The sequence below is a fragment of the Lynx canadensis genome, chromosome D2 (genome assembly GCF_007474595.2).
Source record: "Lynx canadensis isolate LIC74 chromosome D2, mLynCan4.pri.v2, whole genome shotgun sequence".
NCBI lineage: Eukaryota > Metazoa > Chordata > Mammalia > Carnivora > Felidae > Lynx > Lynx canadensis.
The window spans coordinates 347,357-358,339 of record NC_044313.2 but is presented as its reverse complement, the minus strand read 5'-3'; the positions used below and the strand labels follow the sequence as shown (position 1 = coordinate 358,339).

Here is a 10,983-nt window from a genome sequence, read left to right as displayed (position 1 = left end):
AGCGCTGGTGGGAACTACATACATCCCAGCATGTCACAGAGACCTCTAGGGGGCACCTTCCATGAGACATGTGAGAGATTCTAGCTTGCAGGGCTTAAATGGGTGCTGTGGGAGAAGCCAGTTTAGCAGGTGGTGGTGAGTCCCTGAGGCCTGGTCCTTGCGAATGTCCGCTGGCACGCACCCAGGGGTGCAGGATTCAGCCGGGACTCAGAGGTGCCTGCCCAGGTGGTCTCTCCACTTGTCCTGGCTCCTCCACAGCTCATCACAGCCTACCCGGGAATCTTCAGGTTATGTCATTCTTGCTGACCACCCCCTGCCACAGTAGGGTCTCAGAAAACTATCAGTGCCACTCCCGAGTGTGTGTAGTTTAAGCTACAATAGAAGCCATTTTTTTTTTGAGGTGATGCAAAAGAAACGATTATCGGGTCTTGAGATGTGGCAGAAAGAACTGAAGTTCCTGGTGGAACCAGTCAGAGTGATGCTTCCGCCAGTGAAGAGAGGGAGCAGGAAGTCCCGAGGGCTGGGCCCCTGAAGAGTGGCCCAGGAGGACCCCTGACAGGGAAGAGTGCAATGGCACACCCCCGGAGTGCTGGGGGGCGGTGCACAGGCAGCACAGGCCCCCTCCCCCGTGGGACCCCCACCTTCATGCAGGAAGCAGCCCCAGTGGGGCCCTGAAGCGCCAGCTGGCCTTGGCCCTCACCCCGTGCCCTCCTGTTTCTCCCATCTTAGCAGCGGGCCGGCCTGAGGGCCAGGCTCTGCCCCCCATTTCAATGGGTCCCACAAGAGCAAGAAAGGCCTCATAAAGGAATACTGCACGAGCGTCTAGATTTTGGCACTAGGACTTACTACCAAATCTCTGCCTTGCAGAGTCACTGGAGGTTATGGGAAACTCGTCCCTAGGGTAAGAGCATTCAGCTCCTCTCACGTGAGCCCCCGACCCTCAGGCTCAGAGCAGAAACCACAGGAAGCCGTCAGGGTAGGTGCTCACTCCTGTCTGGGACCAGCTGAGGGTCAGTCCTGGTCCGGGCAAGCCGTGCCGGGCTGCCTTTGCGCAGTCCTTGGCTTGGGAAGAGGTATGGGGAAGCTGGAACAGAGAGAGGGCAGAGGCCAGGGCCGCGGGACAGGAAGGGGCCCCAGGACCCCGGGGGAGGGGCCACCGTGCTCTCGCAGACGAACCAGGTAGAAGGCTGGGGAGTCGGGGGCGGCAGCGACTGACTGTCAGGTCAGCGTTCTCCTGGGTGTTAAAAAGGCCCACCCAGAGCCTAGGGGACCCAAAAGCACGTACTGTTGGGGCCATTTCTGGAAAATGCAAACTGGCCCGAAGGTCTGTCTGGGGAAGAGCCCTTTGTCAGGACTCTCTGGCCGGGAAGGAGCTGGTGGGAGCCGCCGGAAAGGCAGGAGGCCTTCGGGGACAGGCTGTGGGGCTGTCAGGACAGCGGGGCGCCTGGAGGAGAGGGCCGAGGCTGGGGCCTGGGGGGGGCGCCCTGGGCCCATCTTGCCTCCATGTGGTCTGTGAGTGCGCTCTGCGGACTTGGGAAGCCCTGGAAATGCGAAGGAAGCAACAGAGGAAGTGACAGCCTGGAGGGTACCCCCCACTTCCCTCCCCTTCCCTCGTCCCTCCTCCTTCCCCCCTCCCTCCTCCTTCCCCCCTCCCTCCTCCTTCCCCCCTCCCTCCTCCTTCCCCCCTCCCTCCTCCTTCCTCCTTCTCCCCTCCCTTCTCCTTCCTCCTCCCTCCTTCCCCCGCCCCCCCCCCCCACAGCGCAGCAGAGGAAGTGACAGCTTGGAGGGTATCCCCCCACTTCCCTCCCCTCCCTCCTCCTTCCCCCCTCCCTCCTCCTTCCCCTTCCCTTCCTCCTCCCTCCTCCTTCTCCGCTCCTTCCTGTTCTCCCTCCCCCTCCCTTCTCCTCCCTGCTCTCCCACTCCCCCCCCCCCCCCCCCCGGAAGACGAGGGAAGGCACTGGGCAAAGCCACGGGTTCAAGGCCTCACGCTTTCCTGGTGCTGCAGGAAGAATGCGCGTGGGGCTCTTCCCCTGCTGCCGAACCCACCGCTCACCCATGGGAGTGGGGAAGGGGAGTGGCGTTCGAGGTGGGGCCGCTCTGGCCCATCCTAAGCAGGCTTTTGGAGCCCACCGGACCGCACGGCCGCTGTTGGGGCACCAGCTCAGTAGCAGGGGTGAGGAGGGGGTGACATCCCAGACCCCACCCGGGGAGAGAAAGCGGGGTCCTCCTGGGCCTGGCCCCCACCCCTAGGGAGTCAGAGGGTCTTGTGGGGCTGGGGCCACGTGCTCCTCTTCCCCGAAGCCTTCGCCCCGCCCCCCCAGCCGCCCGGACCGCCCCCACCCCCCTCCACCGCGGGGCCTGCGGGAGCCCGGAGCACCTTGACGAGTGAAGGTCGGATCGAAGTTTCTGTCTGTGGCGCCGGCCTGGGGCCTCGTCTGGGCTGAGCAGGATTCTCCCAGGCGTGCCCACACAATGCGGAAGGAGTGTTCAAAGGACCTGAATAAACAGGCGGTACATTTCGGGGACAATGGGCAGCCACGTCTCCAGGCGGGGAGGGACCTCTGGAATCCGCGGTCCCGTGCTCCGGGCCCGGGGACTGCGGCGCTTTGTGCGCCGGGTTAATGAGCTGGAAAATACAATTGGGCTTCCCTGGCTGTGAAAATCGCTTTGGGGGCAACCGAGTCACTTAGCTGCCGGGGGAACCGGGAATTGATTTCCTTTGTCCCGAGGACCCAGCGCGTCCTTGCGGAGGCCACGGACTGGGGGCTGGGCCTCCTCCCACGAAGACCCCAAGCAGGACAGGCTTCAGAGAGACTGAACAGGGCCAGGAATCCCCAGGGAAGGACGAGGTTTTAAAAACAAACAAAACAGCAGACACCCATTCTCCTACCTCTCTCATCTTCCAGAGCCTCACCTCTTTTGGACCAGAGGAACGTCCCCTTCCCCTTGTTGAGCCGGCTATGGAGAGGCCACTGTCCCTGGAGGATGGCACTGGAGCCCTGGACCAGGCTCCTGTGTATGGACACTGGGAAGCTGGGCAGGCAGCCCCTGCCCAGGGAAGTCTGCTGGGCCAGCGCTACCCAGGAGGCCCCAGGACTCTGATGGTCACTTGAGACCTTGCTCCTTGCTTGGCCAAACACCATATTCACTGCGTAATAAATGGCCCAGGCCCACAGGGCATGTTGTTTTGGGCAGACCGTGGAAAGTTTCTTAATCATTTCCCAGATACGGGGTCATGAACGTTTAATTTCTGAGCCACACAGACAGTGCCTGACACTTCTGTAATAATTCTCTCCCATCTTTCAGGCTCACCCAGTGTGTGGCTTTAGATGTTGATGAAGCTTTTGCAGGCTTGATTCTGTGGATGGTGGGGGTCTTGCTGGCTGATGGTCTGTGGAGACAAGCCCTGGGGATGGCGGGCTGTGCTCAGGGCCAGTCCACGGAGCCTCCCTGCTCTCTGCTGCAGATGAGTCTGACGCCAGCAGCACTCCACCGAGGGGCCACTAGGCAGTGGCGTCGGGGGTCCTGCCGGCCTGGAATTCAGGGCTGAAACCCTGATTCCCAGACTTCATTCCTGTGGTTGCCAGCAGCCCAGAGAAGCTGGAAGTGGTTTGAGGAAGGCCTGTAAATCCCAGGGGATGGGGTCTCAGAGGAGCCAGGGTTGTCGAGGGGCACTGGCCTCAGACGGACAGCCACGGAGTAAGAAACACGGCCAGAGTGCAATCCTTGAAAACCCCTCAGCTATGGGAAGAGGGGAAGAAATCCCACGGCTTCAAGGGCGGACGTTTTTCCTCGCTGAATTCTCCTCATTGAAGTACGTTAATTTTCAAAACAAACGCAGCCTCAGTTTTGGTAATTTTCCAGCTGCGGAGTTTCTGTTCTAGACAGAGGCCCTCCACGGAGTCCTGCACACATGCCTGTCCTCCCTGCAGCCACGACGGCCAAGCTGCTCACATCTCTGAGCCCGCTGGGCGGAAGCTTCTGGGGCTTGTAATCCGGCCTGATCCTGCCGGCCTCAGATCCCTGCAGGCCCAGAGGAAGGCCACACACAGCAGTCCCAGTTGAGGCTGGCCCTGGTGACAGTCCAGAAGAGCGGTCCCCTCCCTGAGCCCTGAGCCCCTCAGGACAAGCTGACAGGTGGATGGGCTGGGTGGGTCCAAACCAGATGAGAGATATTAGGGTTCTTAGGGGGTATTCTGGAATTCTGGTTCATACAGAGCACTGCTCCTGCCTCAGGAAGTACATGAAAAGGCGTGGGGTCTCCAAGCTGACCACTTCCGTTCATAAACATGGCAAGTGGGAACAGTACCCCGGTATGAGAGTCGAACAGACCAGCCCCAGAAAGAGGTGGCCTCCTTGGCCCTCCCTCAGTGCCCCAGCCCATGCTTGGTCAAGGGGAAGGAGAGCCTTGGGCCACTTGGGCCCAGTCTGTCCTCCACAGGGGCCTCTGGGCAAGCCTCAACCTCTCCAGGGACAGAGTAAATGAGGGGCATTGAGAGACCAGCCACCCTAGTGCACTCCCCACATTCAGGGAAGACATTAGGGCAGGGAACACATCCCCCAACAGCCCTCAAGCCACTGTGGCAAATAGAGGGGCATCGGGTGTGTGGTTAGGAAAACGCCAAGTGTGAGATCTGAGCAGAGACTCTAATGCCAGGGGTGTTTTGGGGACAGAGGCAAGACCAATGAGGGTGGCACTGTGGGAGGGGGCCAGGAAGGGGAATAGGATCTTGGGGTCATGAAAACTGATGTTAGGAGCATGGGTTTTGTTGTAAATAAAGGGGGGAAGGGGTGTGCAGCGTCAGGCAGGAAGTTCAGGTGGCCACACCAGTAAGGTAGTTCTCTATTTGTGCCTCATAGGTCATGCCAGTGCTGGTGGCACGGCCTGGGGGACTGATGAGACCTTAGCAGGACCCCCGCCCCTCACCCTCAGGCAGGGAGGGGGACAGGGGGGCTGCATTTGGGAGTTCTGCAGAGAGATGTAGGGGCCTTGGGTGTTTTCTTCTTGATCAAAGACACCAGGGAATGAGCTGTGTGCATCTATGGACAATTCATGGCCCAAGAATCGTTAAGTTTGAAAACAAGCGAAAATGGAGGGTAATTGACAATCTAGTATCTAATTTAATCCTGGTCTAAAAGACCATTTAAGGCTGACGTTTCTGGCAGTGGGTGTGACTGCCCACTTTCTTCTGCAGTCCTGGAGGCGGGGAGGCGGCTGGGCACGTGTGGACCCTGGGCCTGGGCTGCTGTCTGGCCCCTGCGCGGGTGGGCAGTCTCGGGGGGTGAAGGAAAACCAGGGTCTCTGCTTCAGGGATGCTGTGGCCACAAGGGCTCCCCTGCCTCCAGTTCCCCTCCACGTCCCAGAAGAGGCAGCTCTGGCTTCCCCAACCAGGATGGTGATGACCGGAGCCTCACACACCCCCAGCGCTGGCCCCAGGCAGGCACTGAGCCCTGGGGATGTTCAGGCTGCAGTGCTGGGCCTCCTTCACCACCTCCCAGGGGAGGATGGGAGCCCACCACCCACTTCCCTGCAGGAGCGCCCTGCAGTGCGGGACCAGAGAGCGCCCAGAGATGACTGGGTTGTGGCCGGGCAGCAGGGCCCGGCTCCCGCTGGACGCAAGCACCGGCCACACTTGAGCGCTCTGGCCGCCCCGCTGGGACTGTTGGCCTCCAGGCCCGTGCCCCGAGGCCCCTTTGTCATGCACATGAGGGCGCTGAGGCTGAGAAAGGGTCCCCTTCAAACACCGAGTCCCCGATGAAGAGCACTTTTCTTTCCCAGTCTGCGGGCTTGGCACATGCCTGCTGTTTCCAAGTGGCCTCTCATTGAAGGGGCCAGCTCCCCCATTCTTTGTCCCTCTAGGTGCCCGGCTGACAGCCCCTGGCAGCTGCTGCGCTTTCAAAGGCTCTATAGAGCGTCTCTGCAGGTGAGCCCTCCTGCCAGGGGGCTCCCCGTCAAAGGCTCTTTGAGACGTCACCGGGGAGCGGGCTCTGAGCGTGTAGCTGCTCACAGCGCCGGCACAAAGGCCGCGCCACTCAACGGGCGACCCCGTCGCCGCCCCGCCCGCGCGCGCTTCCGTGGGGAGGGGGCGGCCAGTCCCGGGCCTCGCGGTCCTTCCCCAGCTCTCCCGCGGCCCCGGGCCTCCCTGGCCTCCCGCCGGCCCGGGGTAATTGCTCCTGTGAAGCCCCCGGCCGGCCTGCCGGCGTCGCGGTGCCCTGAGCGCTCCCACCCAGCGCAGGGGGCTGCCGTCTGGCCGCCGGGTTCCAGCTCCTTTTCAACTTTATTAAACCGGGCCCCGCGCCGGGAGGGGGAGGGGGAGGGGGAGGGGGAGGGGGTGGGGGGGTGGGGGGTGGGGGGAGGGAGCCGCCCGAGCAGGGGAGGGGCCTGCGCCTCCGGGAAGCTCCGCCCTGCCCCGCGCCTCTCCCGCCCACGAGTGGGGGCAGGGTCCGAGCTGCCTCTGCCAGGTCGCTCGCAGTCAGCAGTCCTCGGGCCCCATGGCTACCAGGTGACACTCTGTAGGATTCACCAAGCAGCCCCGTAACCCCAGGCTGCTCCCCTCCCCCACCAGTGCCAGGCTGCACCCCCAGCCCCAGGCTGCGCCCCCCATCCCCCTAACCCCAGGCCCTACCCCCAGCCCACACAAGGGGTTTTCTTGCCCTGGGGTTTGGGTTAGCGGTTAGTCTCCAGGGGCTCTGGGAGGTCAGGCAACACTCTCAGGGACTGAGTCGTGTGGTAAAGAGCACAGGGGACACCTTCTGACAGGACTTGAGTGAGTCCTCGGACAGATTTTTGGAAACCCAATGGTCACTTGTCACCAGCGTATCCACCCAGGACTGGGCAAGCAGGCAGCCCTGGGTGGGGCCCAGTCTCTCGGACTTCCAGCCCCTTGGAATTTCCTGGGCCTTCCAACGGTGGCTGCTCCAGAAGCTTCTGCACAAGTGCTGCCCAGCCCCCCCCAGCCCAGGAGACAGACGCCTCTTGCCAGCTCAAAGAATGGAGTTTCCCTCAGGCCAGTCCTGAATCCCTGCCCACCCTGTCCTCTGCGCGGGATGTGCCCCTGCCCACTCTCCCACGCTGCTCTCCTCCCTACGGCCTCCCCACCCTGAGCCGTGTCTCCCCACAGGCCACTTCCCCCCACCACTCAGGTTGGACTCAGGCTCCGGTGACCTCCTAGGCAGACGTCAGATCCTGGCCTTGCTCTATTACCAGACTGCTCAGAACAGCTAAGTGTAGTCAGTGATGGTCGCCATCTTCCTGGTGAGAGCCAGCCACGCTCCCTTCATGGACCCAGGGAGGACGCTGGGGTCCGGGGTGGGCTTGTGTGCTGGGGCGCATGGCAGCCCTTCCCAGACCTCGGAGCCCACTGGCCTTTATGGAGGGGTCTGTGCCTGTCGGGCCAGCTCGGCTGGCCAGTGGAGCAGAAGCCCTGGGTCCCGGCTGATTCTTGTTTGCTGTGTCAGCTGGGGGGGTCGGGGGGGGGACGCGGGGGACGGCAGGGCAGGTGCCGAGGGAGGTGAGGCAGGATCAAGTCTGGTCTGTGCGTCCCAGCACGCTTCTCAGAGGCCGTAGCTGCGGGCACACCGCTCCCACTTGAACTTCCAAGGGAGGCTCCTGGAGCCCTTGTTCTGCATCAGGGTTACCGGATGGCTCTCTCGAATTTCCTGGGTTCGCTCCTGTTTGCCCAGGTCCCCAGGACTCGGGTCTGTGGGACAGATGGTGTCCATTAGGCTGACGCGGCCCAGGGGACCCCGCCGCCATAGCCTATCAGTAGCCCACACCCGACTGGCCTCCTGGGAACGGGAACCAGCCCCCGATTGCTCCTTCTCCCCCTGAGCGGGGTGGGGGCAGGGCAGCTTTGGAGAGGCCCTGCAGGGTGGAGCCTGCTCGCGGGGCCTGGCGCCTGGGATGGCGTCCCGCCCGCAGCTTCCGGCTTCCGTTTCCCCTGGGCCTCGCTTGCTAGCTGCAGGTTGGGATCTTCCTTGCTCTTCCTCTTTCCTTCAGCTGAGCGTCACAGAACGTGGGTTCCAGTCACCGGGAAGGCCTCCCGGGCAGTGGCTCTCCCCTCTCTCCACACACACCACGCACCTGCCGCCCGGGCGAGCCCGGGGACCTTGCAGGGCAGCGCCCTTGCCCCCACTTGCTGTTCGGGGCCTCTCTGCCTGGCCCGTTCCTCTGCCCAGGGTGGGGGCCCCTGTATGGGGTCCCCAGGAGGTGGTTCTCAGGTCTAGCACCAGCCTCCACCTTGAGTGGATCCAGGCCCCGGATCAGAAGGGGCCACTTGGCCGCAGGCGCCTCTAAATCCGGGCCCCTGGGGCACGCGGCCACCGGTGAACTTCAGGCCGACCCGACGAAGGCGCACCAAGTGCTGACCGTCACCCTTGCCTCCTGTGGGGCCTCCAAAGGGACTGTGGCTCTTGGGTTCCTGGCTCCCTGGTCCCCCCCCCCCCCGCCACCAGCTGTGGCAGCTCCCCGAGGGAGCAAGACCACCTGTGCCCCCCATGCCAGGCCATCACCTGGAACCCAGGCTCACCTTAGCCCCCTGGCCCCACAGTCCCCTCGGGCCCCCTCGTGTGCTCAGCCCTGCCCCATGTCACCTTCCCAGGGAGCTCTCCCCTGGTCACCAGTGGCCACATCCCCTGTCCTTCTCAGCCCTCAGGACCGCTTGTAGGACGAGCCCTCACTTTTCTCTGTCTCCCGACCAGAGAGGATGTTCCTGTGCTCACCAGGTGCTCCTCGGCGTGGAGCCAGAAAGTGCTCAGCAACCATGGGTTGATGAATGAATGTTGAGGGTGGTGGGCACTCAGACCATGCTGGGCCTGGGGCGCCTGTCCTCTGCCCAGGTCCCTGGCAGCCTGTGGGTGGCAGGAAGCCCAGCTCCGAGGATGCTCAGCCCCTGTACGCAGGGTAGGGCTGGAACGTGCGACACCCCGTCCCTGGGACACCCCCGCCCCAGGGTCTGGTGGGGCCGTGACCAGGAGCTGCTCTGACCTGCCCTTCCTGCCCTGCTGTGGCCGCCACTGGGCTCGTGGCTGGCCGACCGGCCGTCTCCATGGGTGTGGTGGGGGGAATGTCCCCCTCTTTTGTCCCCTCTGGAGTCTATTGTCCCCCTCGGGGGGCATGGCAGCTGCCTGGCCATTCCTGGTTCCTTCTCGCCCGGCTTCCGACCCTGACTGCTATCGAACTCCAGCACCCAGAAGCACTTTCTTCCACGGAGACCCCTCCCCAGCACGGATCCCTCCCCAGCTCCAGCCACGTGGCAGTGTGAGGCCCACTCCGCCAGGCTCAGGTGCACGACCTCAGCTCCTGGGCTTCCGGGGAACAGTGTTCGGAGCACAGCATACTGACCTCAAACGGTTGGGGGGAGCCTCAGGGGCTCCTGGGGCCTCAGGCCGGGCCCTCCTCCCCACAGTGGCCCCCTGAAGGGCCGGGCTGGGGACTCTACGCTGTCCTGCCCAGGCCCTCGGGGGCTTGGAACCATCCTGTTTTAGGAGAACCAGACCCTGCCTGGAGGGGCCATAGGTGCAGGGACTCCTGATCAACAGGTCCTGCCTGAGGAGGGTGGTCTTCTCAAGTTTACCCACCTCCACTGGCCCCTCCATCGCTACCTGGTGTCCTGTAGATGCAGCCTCTCCTGACCGTGTGGACAGCCCGTGACAGCAGCGTGTCTGCTCGAGCAAGAGACGATTGTATCGCATGTATACTTAAAACACATTTGGCAACAATTAATTAATATATTATTAATTATATATAAATCGTGTCATAAAGCATGGCAGGTTGATGAAGCTAGATGCATGCAGCCTGGCATGGCTGACCTGTGGTGACCACCAGAGGCCCCGGGTCAGCCCTGTGTGTATGCCCATGCCTCTCCCTGTGTCTCCTGCTCCCGCCCCGGCACCAGGCACACTGTGGAAGCCCGTGCGTCAGGCAGGCCCCCCTGGTCTGGGCTGCTCGGGCCCCTTCCTCCGCAGGGCGGTGGGCACGCAGCTGAGGGCCTCGGTCTGCCGAAGCTCAGAGATGATGCAGTATGAGCCCCACACGAGGCTCGGAGATGGGCTCACGCACCACCGCATGTGCCTTGGGGAGAGGGAACTTTGTCGAACGATTTCCTTTGAGGTGGGGCGAGGCCAGGCCGTCCTGCCTCGGACGACAGCCAGCGTCGCGTCACTGCAATCCCAGCTTGTTCGTAAGGATGTGGCCTCACCAGCACGTTGAGCCGACAGGTCCGTGCAGCCCCGGAGACAGGTGCTTCCCGGGAACCAGGTGGGCATCGGGTGGCTCGGGCTCCAGGCAGGGGAGGGGACATCCTCCAGTAGGGCATGGTGTCCTGGGCTGGGGGCTGGTCCCCTGCCTGCTGGAAAGTGACCCTGCGGGCCAGCCCTGCTCTGCTCTTGCTCTGAGGTCCTGAGCTGCTGTGCCCGAGGGCACCTGACCCTGGCTCCCCACCTGAGCGTCCACCCGCCGGCCTGGCTGAGCAGAGCAACTGAGGGGTCCTGAAGGCCCCCGTCCCTGGACACGCAGACCCAGAAAGGCACAGAAGGAGCATCTGGAACCAGCCTCAACAGCTGTCTGTCCTGGGCTCGGGGACAATCTGGGCAAGGAGACGTGGCCCCTGCTTGGCCTCTCCACCCCGCCTGAGTCTGGGGGCTGGCTCTCAGCCGGGCCTGTTTCCAGACCCTCTTCAGGGAACAAGCAAGGGAAGAAAGGAGCGTCCGGGTCTGCCCTAAACTAGCGAATTACCACCGGGACCATACAGCCACCTCGGGAACGCGACTGTGCCACCGGAGCGGGGGGGGGGGGGGTGTGGGGGGGGAACCAATTAACATGGACACAGTTTCTCACTGTCCCCAGCAGCCGGCCACAACCACTGCACTGCGAGCTCTGGGGCAGGATCTCTGTCCTCTGTGTGAGCCATTGTTCTCCCTTTGGAAGGAAGTCAAAAGAAATGTTTTGCTGACACGGAGCAGATGTGAGCTTTTCCTCTGGGC

The 10,983-nt window shown here is 62.9% G+C and overlaps 1 long non-coding RNA gene across 1 annotated transcript; it reads left to right on the top strand.

Moving 5' to 3' along the window:
* Nucleotides 1–2,190: 2,190 nt before the first annotated feature.
* LOC115527082 lies at nucleotides 2,191–3,196 on the top strand. Its single transcript, XR_003972839.1, has 2 exons — nucleotides 2,191–2,511; nucleotides 2,907–3,196. It is a non-coding gene; the product is annotated as an uncharacterized LOC115527082 (long non-coding RNA).
* Nucleotides 3,197–10,983: the final 7,787 nt, after the last annotated feature.